Here is a 17,327-nt window from a genome sequence, read left to right as displayed (position 1 = left end):
CTGATCAGACAGAGTCGCAGTGAACAGATAGCCCTGCGGTCTCTATCTGAGACCCCGATCCGCCTTCCCAGATCTTCAGTACGACCCTTGGCTCAGTCCGCAAGGATCAGTACGCAACTAACCCAGACTCGCGGTCACCGTCGATTGCTCAGATCGGCTTTCCGACCATGTCTCTCACTCTTCTCGTCCCCGGTTTCTCCTTTCCTTTTTCCTCTGTTTTCTGTCTCAGAACAGAGTAGAACAGAGATCCCCTTTCTGATCCGCGGGGTTTCCATTGCTCAGTACGCGGCTCACCTTTTACGACTCAGACTAAGCCGCCCTGGCACCATCGCTCTCCGACGGTGGGATTGGAACCCGATCAGTCCTTCTCCACGAGCCCAGTCTCTCTCCCGATCCCCTTTCTCTCTCGGTTCTGTTCTCTGTATTTTTGTCTCAGCAAACCCGTCCGTTCCGGATCAGATCAGGCGGAGTCGCAGTACACCAGACAGACCCATGGCCAATAACTGAGACCCCGATCCCCTTCCCGGCTAACTCCGCTTTCCGGTTAACTTCTCGATCTCTCCGATCCGATTCTCCCTTTTTCGGTAATTCTCTCTCTCTGTTTTCTTCTGTCTCAGAAAACCCGTGTTTTCTTCTCTGATCCGTGAAATCCCACTTAAGGGAAACAGATGGGCGGTTTCTCCACCAACCCCCATCGACAATCACTGTTCCAAACAGTTATTTACTTAACCCACTGACACCCCGCGCTCCAAGGCGTTCCATGCGCGAGTTTTTTCACTTTTCGGACTTTAACTGTTCCCGCCAGTTTTACTTAGGTGAAAACCGAGCTAGAGCTGACTGATCCAGTCAACAACTCTAACCTTGTCCGAATCAGACTGATACTACTGAATCAGCTCATCTCAGCTTAGCCGACAGTCTTAACCGACTTGTCTGGCCGTCCTGATAACTGCTCGGTAACTGATCCAGTAACTGATCCCGCCATTCTCCTTAGCTAATCAGTTCATGTTCAGCTCAGTCTCAGTTCCCGTCAGAACGTATACAAGTCAGTCCACACATTGACTAACTTGTCTCGGATGACAAGACCAGATGCCTTCTCTGAATCCGTCCAGCTTAGTCCAACAAGCTCAACTGCTATGTTCGGACAGACAGTATCATCTTAATCTGATTAGAACTATCCAGATGACATGTCCAACATGTCTGTCCCGTTTGATCAGTCCAACCTTGGACTGGTCCAGTTCATAGATCGGGACATGGATGCTACATATCGCCCCCAGCTTCATATACAAGCATCTTGTTTCATCGTTCTTTTTTCTTTAACTAGTAGTATTACTTTTTGTTGGCTTATAGAGTTATAGAGCTATAGGTTTTTTTTTTTGGCCAACTCAAATATTATTAAAAGACCGAAGTCCATACAAACCAAAAACAAAGCAAACAAAGGCCCATACAAAAGGGCAAACCTAAAAGCCGAAAGGCCCACTAAGAAGCCCAACAACAAACACGCGTCAAGAAAAACAAACAACACGTGTTCCCCACTCGACACCCACGCGTCGCAACCCCACCGCTATGACCGCCTCGAAATCCAGAAACCTAACCGGCGAACACAGAGACTCCCCGTACATACCGGAGACGAAACAGACAAACACACACATCCGTCATCTTTCCCGGATTATCATCACCGAATCAACCATCTCACTTGACCACCGGTTTCAAACCGGCAACTCGACCACAACCACATCCACCGAAGAATCCACCTCCAACGACTGTATTGGACGTATTGGATAATCGGCATCGCAAATTTTGAGTTCAGAGAACATCAATCGATTAGCATCGATATCTCATCCAAACCCAAACTCCTTTCTTCATAACATCCACCTCCAATCTAGATCGATCAAACTATAGAACATAACAATGATTGGCGGAGCTCGGGCCCCCGGGAAGACTCTCGGGAGAGCACTAACAACGCCTCCAAACCACCACTACCACATACCAAGCCGAATGGTTTTACCTAGGAAAGCACGAAGTCACCGGAGTCAAAGCCAGCTATACGGCGTCAAGTAGACCTCCATATACTGGAGTCGGAATGGAGAATTCCGGGAACCACCGCGATTCTCTATTTCTCTCTAGAGAGAAGAAAGAGAATCTACAATTCTCTATGTAGCACTAGTTTTTATAGAGCTATAGGTAATAAGTATGATAATTTATCTTTCCAAAAAAAAATATGATAATTTAGTTAGCTATCATTACATACTAAACTAGAGATTTTTTCCGCGCTTCGCGCGGATTATGTCTTATAAATTTATTTTATTTATAATATTTTTTTTCATTTTTTTTCTTTTACATTAACTTCTTGTTTTTTCCAATGTTAGTTTTTCTTAATTTAAATTTATATGTTTATAATTTTTCATTTTTCTTGTTGTAGATGGAGAATTATATTTTTTATTGATGGTTTTTTGTATGTGACATAAACTTTTTGAAATTTTAAAATAATGTTATATATAGTACGATTAACACATTAAAGAAGAGAAACATATGCAAGCACATTTTACACATGTTTTATATGCATAATTTAAAACATTATATATGTATATATTATAAGTTTGAAACATGTAAATGCTTTCTAAAGCTAAATACTTGTTCTGAGTTTACATAACTTATCGAAAGTTTTATCTTTTTTTTTAAATTCAAATCACACGAAAAAATATCAAAAAGTCAGTATAGATGGGTTTTTGAGCTTTTAAATCAACACTGGAAAATTACATGAATCAGATAACAACAGTTTTATAAACAACTGGATAAAATTTGACCAAGCCAAAGATTTTTACACAATATGTTATTTCTTCTTCAAATTGCGAAGAGCCTATATGCACAAGAAAAAAAATCATAATTTTTGTTTTCACCTATATAACATTTTTTCTCCTTTACACACGGAGTTTATTACACTGCTATAAGAAATGAAGAACTCTATTCATATAAGATTCACATCTATGCATTTTGACAAAGAAGAATTTTAGCCATCTTTAGTTTCGGAATGGACCAACTTCAGTCATATACACTATATTTTCTCTATGATTCAAATCTTACAATTTTAATATATGTGCAGATTTCCATGTGAAAAAGCACGCACGCCATCTATCATTCAACCTATTACTTTTTCCAAAGTAAACACTATAATCCTCGTTTGGTTAGCTCCACAAACTAATCTCTTTGGATCAGTTTACTAAAAAAATATGGATACTAATGTCAGAAAAGAATATAAACACTATCAACAATAAATATTGGCACAAGACTATTTGGTTCAAGGAACATATTCCACGTAATGCGTTTATATCATGGCTGGCTTTGCGGAGAAGACTGCCAACCAAGGATCGCTTGAGGCGTTGGGGGTTAAATGTCTTCGGAACGTGCGTCCTTTGTAATCTGGAAATAGAGACTCACCATCATCTCTTCTTTGAGTGCTTTTTCTCTCGCTTGATATAGGAGCCTTTTGCTGCTGAAGTTTGGATTTCTCCTCAGGCTGATCTACACTCTGTTGCAGCCTGGATCAATCAACCTCGCGTCAACGCAGATGCGCATGCTACTCCAGTCATCAAGCTCTACTTTCAGTCAGCCATCTACCTGCTGTGGAAAGAGCGTAATGCTCGTGTGTTCACAACTGTCTCCTCACCTTCATCAGTCATCCTTGCCTCTCTCGACCGTATGATGCGTGACCGTCTCCTCTCTTACCCGGCAAGTTCTTTCTCTTCTTCTCTACTTCTTTTTATCTTTCTTGTATAAGACCTCCTTAAGGCTTCTTTTACTTTGAGTTGTTGTTGGTTGTTTTTGTTTCCTTGATGTAATAAGTTGTTTAAAAACAACAGTGTAATCTTTCAGAAAATGATAATCTTAACATCTTACCAAAAAAAACAACAAATATTGACTTATTTATGTGAATATATATTTTATTTTAAATCATTATAATGGACAAATAAAGCACCATAATTTGTACAACAAATTTTCTTAGATTCACCTCATCATACTCACCATTTTACCATTTTAATTACATAATTTTACATGAACTTCTTCACCCTCCCCGGTTATTTTCTCTTTATTTATAACTACAATATAAAGTTATAAACTATATATATTATAAATTAATAATTTATTTACCCTTGAAGTCTAACGATTAAAAATAGAAACTAATTCAATATAGATATATGATTCTATTAATAAATTAGCAGTTTCAAATTTAAAATTTCTAGAAATATTAAAAGTCGTATATTAGTTAATTATCTTTTAAATGACATTTATTTCTAATTCTTTTTGTATGAGAATATTTTGGCTGAGGTGGATAGTCTCAAAAGCTTTGAATTTAGTCCCTTTTATATAGTAGGATGATCAATGTTTAAATTTTTTATATCCCCATATGCAAAAACTTACGATAATTTATCTTTCCAAAAAAAAAGTATGATAATTTAGTTAGCTAAATGATCAATGTTTAAATTTTTTATATCCCCATATGCAAAAAGAATTCAATATCTTCGTTGTTAAAAGTGTTTAGAGTAAGTAAAAAAGGTTCCACTGATAACAAAATTTTAGATAAACCTAACCATGATCCCAAATTGAACCCGGTTTGAAGCTTAAAAAAATCAAATGCTTTCAAAACCCGCGTTAACCAGACAGAAAATTTTAGTCGGGACAGAACTCTTCGGTATTCCATGTCTCTACCACATTGATGTATGTAACTGAGTTCTGATCCCACCTTGTCCAGTGCCTGAATGCAGTTACACATAATAAAACTAATCATTAACGGCTGTTGACGTATATATGGAAGAAGCTATGTACATGCTGCTTGACAAAAAAAAAAGCTATCTACATTGCAAGAATGCAACTAAGCCGCCTAAATCATTAACAATAGAGAAGATCCAAAGACTCTCGAACATAATATCTGAAATAATACTTAAGGGCAAAAACACTCTACTAGCCCGACACTGACAGACGGAAAGCTGGGAGAACGAATGGGATTGCAATGATAGATGAATTATTTTGGATTACGGGTGTGCATCAGGAGCCTTTCAGCTTTACATGATGAGATGAAATGTTTACTTTGGGAAGCCTCATGTATGAGAGACATGAGGATAACCTCGATACGGTTCGAGACGGACTACTCGGACCTACTGGACATGACTACAAACCTGATGGATTGGTCAACATTCGCGATAGAGATCGAAGTGTTTCAGAGATTACAAGAGGATTTCGAGAATGTGAGTTTGTCTCATATTCTTCGAAGTAGGAATGGTCGAGCGGACGTGTTAGCAAAAGAAGCGAAGACGAGAGGGGCTATATTTTTTCCCATGTAGATCAGACTCAACCAGACAGAGGTGCTCTTCGGAGAATCGGCTCGTCTCGCTACCACTTGATCTAGCATAGATGGACAGCAGACAAAAAAAAAGATGAATCCTTTGAACTATTAAAAATTAACAGACTTAATGTATATTTGTTGAACTATTGACTAAATGATTATAGTAAGCCACTTAGATTTTGACTTGATAATGTGTTATGATTAGGGCTGGACATAAAATCCGTAACCGAAATCCGAACCGAAAAACCCGATCCGTACTCGATCCGAAATGTAAAAATACCTCAATGGATCTTGTAGGGTGTTATAAAACATATCCGAACCCGAACGAGTAACCTGAAAACCCAAAAAATATCCGAAGAAACCGATCTGAATGTCCAAATTAATATACAATATAAATATTTGAAACATAAATATGTACTTCAAGTATTCAATTTCATATTTATTTGGATATGATATCTAACAATAAGTATTTAAAATTTAAATAAATACCTTAAATACTCCATTATATACAAAGAAGTATATATTTCTTATGTTTTACTTTTAAATTTTAGATTTTACTTTGGATATATACGAACCAATCTGATATACCCCAAATCCGAATGATATATGGTTACTTCGGATATATCTGAACCAATCCAAAACCGAAGTGTTATATCTGAATCCGATCCGTACTTGTAAATTTACTAGAATGAGACCTAGGAGGTGTTACAAAATAGAACCGAAATCCAAAAAACCCGATCTGAACCCGAACGGGTATCCGATAGCTCATGCCTAGTTATGATTATGTTTTTTTCTCCTTTTGACATTAAATTCAATAACCACCTGGCTTTTTACCCTCAGCCGCAAGCCCATCAACCCCGCTCTAGAAAGAATCGTTTCTTTGGAAAATCCTGTCTACTTTGCAAATTTTAGTTTATAAATTATGAAAACATAGATTTTTAATATAAGTTAAAGTGAGGTTAAGGGATAAGGACAGACTGTTATGTAAGGCAGTTGGTATATGGACCGTGAACATGTCGTTGGTTCAAAAAGTATCTAACACCACTAAACACTAGTGATGTTATTTTGGGACTTTGCATGTTCTCGACTTTCTCTTCTTGTTGCTGGCCAAAATCTCTGTATCTCTCTTCTTAGTTCTTATTCATGTCTCACCCGACAATCAGTTGTCATGTAAATTTTGGTAAAATAAATGTATATATTAAAAAACGTTATCGTATTTATCATCAAATAGTCGTTTTATTACAAATTCACATTTATCATCTATCCAATTTTGAAACTAAATTGGAATCATCCAATTTTATTAGTCTTTTTATATCTAAATACTAACAAAAAGTCTGGAATCTAAAAATTTCAATTGTTAAAAATTCTGTTCCTCTAAGTCTTGGTTTGATACTATTTCTTTATTTTGCTTCCATAAATAAAACCTTTCAAATTAGGTTAGGTAAACAGTTGTTTTCTTATAAAATAAATAAAGGCATGTATATGCTTTTTATCATCAAAATTATCGATTATGATTATGAGAATGTACTATATTATAAACTCTTTATCCTATTTACAAAAAGAAATAACAGACGGTAACGGTTCTATGTATATCATGTTTATCATAGACAATTTTACTTCGCTATTGTGACAAATGGTTAACTTTACCTTATTATGATAAATAGTTTTTAATTATACCACACCAAATTTTTTGTAAGTCTGTTTCCATTGATTTATATAAATTATATATTTTCTTAAAAGATTGAGCCTAAACATCTTGCTACAAAAACATAAACAAACTTATTTTGTCAGTTATGGAAAATTTCAGTGGTTTGATTATGAATTCACTAATGCTTTTAGATTAAAAGATCTGAACTTCAAATTTCGAAAAGTGAATTATCCACATATATATATATATATATATATATTAATTGAAAAATCACTTAAGTGACTCTTGCTTATGTGTTAATCATTGGTGAAATCTTGAAATATTGTTATAATTTGATTAGTCGATGATTTTTAATTTTTAATTATTTAATATAAATCCAAAATAAAAGATAAATTTAGAACCAATTAATATCACTTACCAAATAATCTAAATGATATTAAAAAAAATAATGTATGGCAACTAATTATCAGAATTATAAAAAGAGTAGTTTTTGATTATTTTTTATATTTATAAACTGTATAAGATAATGAATAGAAAACAATTTATGGAAATATATATAAATAATTTCATAGTATTATATAGAGAATATTTATACATAAAGTATTATAATAATTATTAATGTTTTATGATGTCCATATATGATTTATAAATTATTTGTACAGATTTAAAAACATTAAAAATGATTTATAAGGGTTTAAAAAATAAGTTTATCATAATTATATTATTTATAAGAGTTTATAAATCATTTATAAAATTAAAATATAAATTATATATTAAACAAGAAGTTACTAAGTGACTTTTTCTTAAGTGCCGATCATTGGGTAAGTCTTAAGAAAATTATTATAATTTGTTGGTCAATGTTTATTAATTTGATTTTATTTTAGTTGGATCTAAAATAAGTATAAGTAGAAATAATTTATAACAGTTTCTAAATAATATAAATTATATTACAAGTATTAATTTATGGTAACTAATTGTTAGAATTATAGAAAAAGTTATGATGTTTGATTAATTATTTTATAGTTATAAACTACAAAGTATAATGAACAATTTTTTATATATACATCACTATAATAATTTTATATTCTGCATAGATAATTATATTCGTATATTAGTATATGATAACTATTAATTTCTTATAAAGTTCATACATGTTTTCTAAATCATTTATTAAGTTTTTTGAGAAATTAAGAAATTGTTTATTATGGCTTCCAAAATTAATTTATCAGAATTTCAAAGCTTTTATAATATAATATAAATGATTTATAATATAAAAATAGAAATTTGGAAAACAAAGAGAGATTGGCAATAGAAAAATTTTATGTTTAGGATTTTTTTAAAAGTGTTATGTTTAAATTCAAAAAGAATTAAAGGTAATGTGATAATTATATATCAATATAAATGTGTGATATATCAATGTACAATGAAAAATATACATGTGAGTTCAATATATAAGTTTTGAAGATTGGGTGAATTATATTTAACGGAACATGTGAGAACTTTGCAATTATAAAATGATTCGAACTTAAGTCAAAGAGAACATAGTATAGTAAAGGCAATGTGATGATTGAAAAGGGATTCTAAGATGGGTTTTTGGTTGATTGATTGTATGGTTTGTATTAATATTTAGAGAGAGAGTGAGAACTATTTAACAAAACAATATGTGGGAAAAATTAGGAAGACATTAGCAATACATGTTAAAATGTGATAAAAATGATATTGAGAGAAATAAAAAGAGATCGAAGAAGATGCATAATATGTATTGGAGAAGTTAATGTGATAATTGCATATATAGTTCCATTGAATTTTGTTATTATTAAATATTCACCAGTTATTTTGTATCAAATTTTTTTTAAAAAAGTTTGCAACTGAGAATTAATTTGCATCAAAATTAAATGAGGTGATAGATAAAATAATATGATGATTATAAAGTGTTTTAAAACATATTTTTTTATTCACTGATCATGAGTTTGTTAATCATTTGATCAAAATGATGTAAAACAAATATTTTTAGCGGCTTAGATTTATATTATTGAATTATCACTAAATCTTGTGATTCTAAAAATACCGCAGTGAGATTTTAGATTTTCAAAGTTTTTGGAATTAAAAAATATCTTTTAATGTTTCAAATTATTATTTTAAATTTATAGCATTGTATGCATAATATATATTTTCCATACAATAGTTGTACCCGCAAATTCACCGCAACCACCTAGTACTAATTAATTGAGAAAAAGATTACAATTTTTTTTTGATATGATGAAAAGTTATTGTCATACATGGATCTTATAAGATAGTTCAAGGTATAGTCCAACAACCAATTTTTATTAAATATATAAAGTAAACTGTTGTAGAATTGTCTAATGTAACATTTTTTTATAGGTTGTAAAAGTATAAGTAACCAGTATCTTTTTTTATAACTTGTTTTGTCGATCACTAAACCGAAGAGACTTCCACCAACATGTTTTAGAAATGACACACATTCAGTTTGCTAAAACGGTGAGCTAAAATATATCAAGTTTAATTCAAAGCTTTTAAGTTTTCAAGATGGGCCGAAGAGTTAAGACCATCATTAACCCCAGTCTCTTAATTGAGATTTTTAGTTTCGGCTAAGAGACGGTTCTTAGTTTTTTTTAGATTTTTACTAAGAAAAGCTAAGAATTGTCTCTTAAATAAAAGATTTAAGAACTGTTTCTTAGCCGAAAAATATAAAACAAAAAAAACAAAAAAATATCAAATTATGAGTTAAGAACTCCGGCTAAGAGACCATAGTTAATGATGCCCTACGACCTATCTATTTATTTAATCGATTCCTCCAACCTATCTATTTAATCAGAATGAAATAAACAAACAAGAACGAAATTAATTTATCGAATAAAAAGCCAGCTTATACATATAAAGGGATTGGTAGGAAACATGTTTTATTTGGCTAATAAAGCTAGAAAACAACTAGCGATTGCCTTCTACGTAATTTTTTGGTGCTTTCCTATAGAGTTTGCTTTGATAATAAACATACGAGTGCTTTAATTCATTGTCGGAATTTGTATTTGTCTTTTTTCAGTCAGATAAATCGTTTTTAATAATAATAATTATGATCAGTGGTCAACAAATTCCTTTAATCCGTTTGTGGTGATTTGTAGGCACGTCCTTGGAAATGCCAGTAGTGGCGAACCTTAAAACCTTAACATCTTATTAAAAATGTGTATTTGTTAAAAAAGTATTATTAATATAACACAAGTCAAAACAAAAATTAAATTTTCTGAAAAGACTTAAAATCTGTTTAAAAAATGAATCTCTTTTAAAATTATGTATAAAAAATTCAACCACGTTAGTTTCAAAAAAAAAAAAAAAATTCAATCACGTCTCACATTTCACATCTTATTTCAATATCGTTGTTAAAATATATATTTTTGCTACTTTTTTCTTAATATAACACGCATAAACACAAATTGATTTTTTCTTACAAAGACTTAAAAACCTACGTACAGAAATTCAAATCTTTTTAAAATTAGTCTTTCATGATTTTATCTTCTTTTGCCATCGATTTATCAATGGTAAGTAAGAAATACAGAATACTGGATTAAATAAAGAGACAATTGGTTGTATATACATAACGAAAACCAAAATTAAGTAACTACTTTTATACGCTTTAAACACTCATTTCCTGTAGCAATTTGAATGTGATCTCCCCATATTGACCTTTTCTTAGTGACAGTAGTCGAGAAAAAATCTGTGATAATATCCTATGAGATCTTCTATATTGTAGCTTCCTGTTTACCTTTCTCTCTCTTCCTCGATTCTTCACCAGCAGATTTATTTTAGAGACTATTATCCTCATCATCTTGTTCAAAATCATGAATTATTGTCATCATGTGTTTCTCCTACTGTTACTATTATTTTGCTCTTTCTTATTTCTCAGATAAGTCATGGACATCCTCTCTCACTTTAGAAAAAAAGAAATCGATCAACTAGTCCCTTTCTTTCATGTAGGTTTTATGATTTATGCATTAATGGCAGATAACTTTTGAAGGTATGTACAACTAATTTTCTTTATTAATAATTTCAGTTGTGTTTTTGTGATTTTTTTGGAGAGAGTGAATTCGATATTCAAAAGAAGAGATAAAAGTAAAAAAGAACAATCATGGAGGATATAAAGCAGGGATTGGTTAAAAGTCTTTGTGTAGAAGAAGAAGATAAAATTGACGATAAGTTATAAAGTAGCGTTTAATATGTTATGTTACATATCCAGTATATTTTAACGGTTAATCTTCTAGTTGACTTATGTTGAACATCTTAGATAATATATAACAGTATAAGTTAGTGGGAACACATTATGTTAGCTGCAATTAGTTTGTGTTCGCTACAACCGGGTTTACTTGGTGGTTAAGTGATATGTTATCCCACAAACTAATCGATGAGTGTAAGTACATAAATTCCTAAGTTTATTAGCCGCTAAGTATATGTTATCTGTGTTTTATAATATAGCTGGCCACTCACATCTAACAAAGCCAAATAGCATGTTTATCTAAAAGAACATATCATATCTCATATATATACATGCTACCATTTTGTTTAAGGGATAACATTTATGTTATATGCTAATTCTGAGTATCTTAGACAGTATATAACAGTAGAATATAGTAATTGCACATCATGTTAGCTGAAATTATTTTGTGGTATTTACATATATGTATGTGAAACTTAGGCATTAAGCATTATGTTAGGGTCACGTAACATATTTAATCCAACTTAATGAACAAAAAGCTGTAAACGGCAGACTCAAGAATATATATATAAGCGAGTAAGCGTTAGGTTAGGTGCTATGCAATATATTATGGTCTGCCAAACAAAATGACATCTAAACTATAAATATAAGGTGCTGTCACACTTTGGTTGGCACATGGTCTCTGCTGAGATCAGTAATAAATTCATGACTAGTATAAGCTAGGTTGTAACTGGTAAGTATTAACTTAGTATCTAACTATAAAATGTGAAAGTTATAATACTTGATACCATAATTGTTCGAATGTAATGAGAAGATCTTTCCTTATGTGGATTCAAAAAGCAAGGATCTGTCCAATGTAATAATATTTAGTTCAGTATGATTATCTCCCTCCCTCCTTTTCTTTCTGTTTTTACTCATCCCGCAAGGTCAAATCGATGGCCATTTGGCCCTCACGTTCTTCAAAACATGGCATTCACACACAAGTCGAACCATGTTGTCCAAAAGTTCATCATCTACCAATCAGAGTCAGTTTTTGCCGCCGTTGACATAGACTCATCATCGCCTATGATGTACCTAACCATAACCTAATGTTTATGTAAAAATACAAAGTGAATATACCTTTGAAATAAAAGGTAGTAGGTAATAATAACAGTTCCACAATGACATAATATATATTCCTCTGCTTAATAGTCCATGAAAATAACATGTCGTGTAAGCATTACTCAGAGATACTAAGATATAAATTAACACTTACGATGAATCTTACAAGTTAATATATATTATCTAATCAGTTTAACTACAAAAACGTAAATAAAGAGCAACAAATCATATGCCATCCAGTTAGACTAATTTTAATATTAGCGTACAACAATAATTATTAACAACAAACTTTTTACTTATCATGTATTTGTTCTAACAGACAAATATTGGTGAAAAAGCTATTAACACCTTGTTCAGAGGCCGTTCAAAAAAGACATCTTGTTCAGATTCTTTTGAGAAAAATGATTGTAATCTTGTTTTCTTCCAAAAATCCAAAATAACAATTAGCTTTTAGTCAACAAATATTGTATAAAAAAATGTTGTTTTTTCTACCTTCTGAGACAGTTGCATTAAACATGATGGATACGAGAAACAAATCTGGTCAAGTGACAGGTGAATACGATGTCGATGTGATTAGGTAAGATTTCGGTTTTCGGAGACGGTGGTGGTGAACACGATGTGAATAGTTTGAATTTTTGTTACCGGAGACAGTGGTGGTGAGAAGAGAAGGATTTGGTGGGGAATTCGTTCGATGGAAGTGCATTGCTCCACCGTTTAAGGTGTCTACCTCTTCTTTGTTGTGCTGCTGAAACAAAAGATTGAAAGAAGAAATGTTTAGAGATCTCTGCACGACAAAATTTTTGTGAATCAAAGCCTAAAAGTAGAGATGGCAATTGGGATCACCCGCAACCCATTTGTCCCGCCCCGCCGCGGTACCATTTTCAGTTGGGTCTTTGCGGGTCGTACCGCCACGGGACGCGGGCCCTGAACCCTATGACCAATCCCGACCCGCACTATAGCAGCGGTTATGCGGGTCGGCCCGCGGGCCCTATCTTCAAAGCTTGACCAATCCTGTGAACCTGCAAGAAAATGAGATTCTCATTTCTTACAAGTGTTGGGGTCGAAAACGGTTGCGACGAAGTTAACGTCCAAATCCCCACAAAATACAAGTATGTCTTTTCGCAACAAATCATGCTCGGTCAAGAGAACGTCACAACGTATGTTCCCGAGATAAAGCTTCGTTTGAATTCTATTTAGATCAAACATAAGCAATCGGAAACATACCCAGACCGGTTACGGATAGGTCCGAGTATGACGATCGGAACACGGACTTACCAAGCTCGGTCATTACGCTACTACCACACATGCACGCTGTCCGGTCACTACGTAGCGACCGAGCGTCCGTCCCGCTCGGTCGCTACGTAGCGACCGAGCGTCTCGGTCAACGTCTGTTCCGCTCGATCGCTACGTAGCGACCGAGCTCTTCCGAAACATCGATACGACAATTAATCCATGCATTCTCGTCTACCCTTCGATGCTATCTCCCGAAGACCGTAGCGAACCCATTTCATGTTTCCCGCCATTCTAAGTCATCGATCAAACTTTACGGTAAAAACCGCGGAGAGTTCATTCTTTATCGAAAGAAGCCGTAATAAACGCTTCGAGTCAGAAGACGGCCCAAAGGGACCTAAGACATGACTTGAGGCCTAACTTACGATTTCTTAACCAGCAGCCCGTAAGCCGCATGACGGTTTACGCTTGGTTCGCAAGGAAAGATAAATGTCAAGTTTCCGCGGATAAATACGAAACTTTGAAGATAATTACGAGGATCGGAAAAAAATGGAATATCTCCCTTTTTATGCTATGACGGCTTAAGGGCAGAAGAGGAAAAGCGCAAACCGACCTAGGAGCCAGTATATAAGGAGTCCTAGGCGAGAAGCATGGGAGGACTTTTCTCAGAGCAAACTTAGCAGTTAGAGCAATTAGGCATATTTCCGTTTTTGTTACTCGAGCTGCGACTCAACTAGGTTATTGCCGTCTTAGGGTTTTAGAACTAGGAATCTCGCCGACAGCTGTCGTAGCCCAGGCTCTTACCTTGTTGTAGCGCCTAAACGCGAATTCAGAATAAGATCTACTTTTCTCTCTTTTCAATTTCTTATATTTTATCGTTGTTATTCTTGTGTTCTGATTGCTTGGCGTGTGGTATTAGCAGATATCCGGGACCTCTGGGAAATTAGGGTTTTCCTAGTTTCCTTATTTAAATGGAATTCGACAGTGCGAATTTCGGTTCCCACAGTTTGGCGCTAGAAGGAGGGGGGGGGGTACGGATCAATCTAACTCTCAACCACATCACGCTCAACCAGACATGTCAACTGACGACGCGGATAACGTGCAGACTCCTCTTAACGGAAGCAGTGGCACTGACCTCCACACTCCCGCAGCGGACGTATCCGCGGCCAACGCACCAGCCAACGCCGCGGCGCTCGAGAAGTTAAAAAAGATGTTCGCCACCTACGACAAAGGTCGGAAGAACAGGATAAGCTCGTGAGCACCTTGACCAAACAAGTTGAAACTTTAACGGCAAGGACTCGAGCAATCCGCCCCCGCGGAACCACTAAAGTCCGCGGGAAAAGACTCTACTTCGCAACCCCACTCGACAGGCCTGGAGCCGCGCTGGAACGACCTTCGGGTCAAAACCCTAGCGAGAAATCTCCCATCAAAAAGGAAAACCCTGAAAGTCCTCCGCCTCCCGCGAAGGCTTCGGAGGACAACGGAGTTGAGCACGTCGACCTCGATCCTAGCAATGTCTCCAATGATACTGATGAGTTCGTCGACAGACATCCAAGGAGGACCAGAAGCCGATTCGCTCAGGAAAGCTCTCCGTTCGACAAACCAATGACAGAAGAGGAGGAAATCCTCTATTGGAACGAACAAGAAGAGCTGGCTGAAAAGCAAACCGAGCTCACTCGCAGTAAACGCCGACGGGCTCGGAAATCTGCTGGCGAGACGTCGGATATCCGCGATCTTCACGACTATATCACCAAGACTGCGGCAGAAGTAAGAGCTCTGAAATCCCAAATCCATCACGCTACCAGCGCTGCACCCGAGATCGACAGGCTGCTGGAAGGGGCTCGGAAGACCCCCTACACCACCCGCATCTCAGATATGAGGGTATCCGATCCGGGAAAACTCAAAGTACCGAGGTATGATGGTACGACCGATCCGAACCCGCACCTTCAGGCTTTCCACATCACGATGGGAAGAGCGAGGCTGAAGGACGGCGAAAAAGACGCCGGCTAATGCCACCTGTTCGTCAAGAATCTGGAAGGGGTAGCTCTCGAATGGTTCGCACGCCTTAACAGAAACTCTATCGGAAGTTTCCGACAACTCGCATCGGAATTTCTCAAGCAATACTCTATGTTCATAGATAGAGAAACTTCCGATGTCGATCTCTGGAGTTTGTCCCAGAGGGAAGACGAACCCCTCCGCGAGTTCATCAGCCGGTTCAAGTTGGTAATGTCCAGGGTCAGTGGGATAAGCGACAAGGTGGCCATTGATGCGTTCAGAAAGGCGCTCTGGTACAAGTCGAAATTCATAAAATGGATAGCCCTCGACAAACCGCGGACGATACAGGACGCCCTCCACAAGGCAATGGACTACATCATGATCGAGGAAGAAACGAAAGTCTTATCGCAAAAACATAAGTCGGAGAGACCATCCTCGAAAGATGTAGATCCAAAAACGAAGAAGAAGAACCCTCGTAACGACAAGTATGTCCATCACGAGGGGGAAGATCTCCAAGGAGCGCACAATTACGCGATCAGCTCGGACCAGGGCCGAACCACGGGTAATACGTGGACTCGCAATCAAGGATATGATGAAAACACCTTCTGCGAGTTCCACCAGTCCCGAGGACACTCCACGACTAACTGCAAAGTCTTGGGAGCAAGGCTGGCCGCGAAGCTACTAGCTGGAGAGCTCTCGGAAGTGACCAGCGTGAAAGATCTCATCCTCGAGACCGATCACCCCCCGAAGGCGGACAGAAATCCTCCCGCAGAGAAATCTCCTCAAAGAAACCAATCTGGGGATAAACGCGGCAGAAGGCCGGACGACAAGGGAAACGATAACAATCGTCGCAGAGTCAACATGATCATTGGAGGATCGCAATTCTGCAACGATACGGTTTCAGCCATCAAGGCTTACCAGCGGAAGGCGGAGTCGAGCCCAAACTGGCCTACATGGTCTCCTACCCGAGATGATCATAATTGCTCAATCACCTTCACGAAGGAGGAAGCCAGCGGGATCGATCAACCTCACTGCGATCCGCTCGTCATAGATCTCGTCATACGAGATCTGGAAGTCGGCAGAGTTCTCATTGACACAGGAAGCACAGTCAATGTAATCTTCCACGACACTCTCAATCGGATGAGCATCAAACTGGGAGAAGTAACTCCAACGCCGAAACCGCTCACGGGTTTTTCAGGTGAAGTATCGATGACCCTCGGGTCAATCCAGCTGCCAGTCATCGCCAAGGAGATCACGAAAATCGTCGAATTCGTGGTGGTCGATCATCCTGCCATCTACAACGTAATCATGGGAACCCTATGGCTCAACGTCATGCAAGCCGTTCCATCAACGTACCACCTGGGTGTCAAATTCCCGACCCCAAACGGAGTCGCAGCTATCTGGGGATGTCAGAAACAGTCGCGACTATGCTTCCTCGCGGAGCACAAGTTAAGGCAGATGACGACCTCTGCAACGGCAAACCGCGAGCGCACGAAGATAGATAAATCTTCGGCCAAATACGCTTCAAGAAAAGACGATTTAACATCGTCTGCTGACACAAACGCTTCGGGTGTCGAAATTCAATACGAGTCCGAAGCCGACACTACGACTCAACTGGAACATCCGGAAGGACCGCTGACCCGGCCGCGGTCACCACGATCAAGGCGGTCAGCACGGTGACAATCGCCGAGTAAAAACGCTCGCGGCATAAAATAGAACTACGAGAGGGCTTGATCCTCGAAAGAGGTACGTAGGCAGCTCGTCGAAAGACGAGTTCAGCTATCCCCCTC

The sequence above is a fragment of the Brassica napus genome, chromosome C3 (genome assembly GCF_020379485.1).
Source record: "Brassica napus cultivar Da-Ae chromosome C3, Da-Ae, whole genome shotgun sequence".
NCBI lineage: Eukaryota > Viridiplantae > Streptophyta > Magnoliopsida > Brassicales > Brassicaceae > Brassica > Brassica napus.
Note: the sequence above shows the minus strand (reverse complement) of the source record.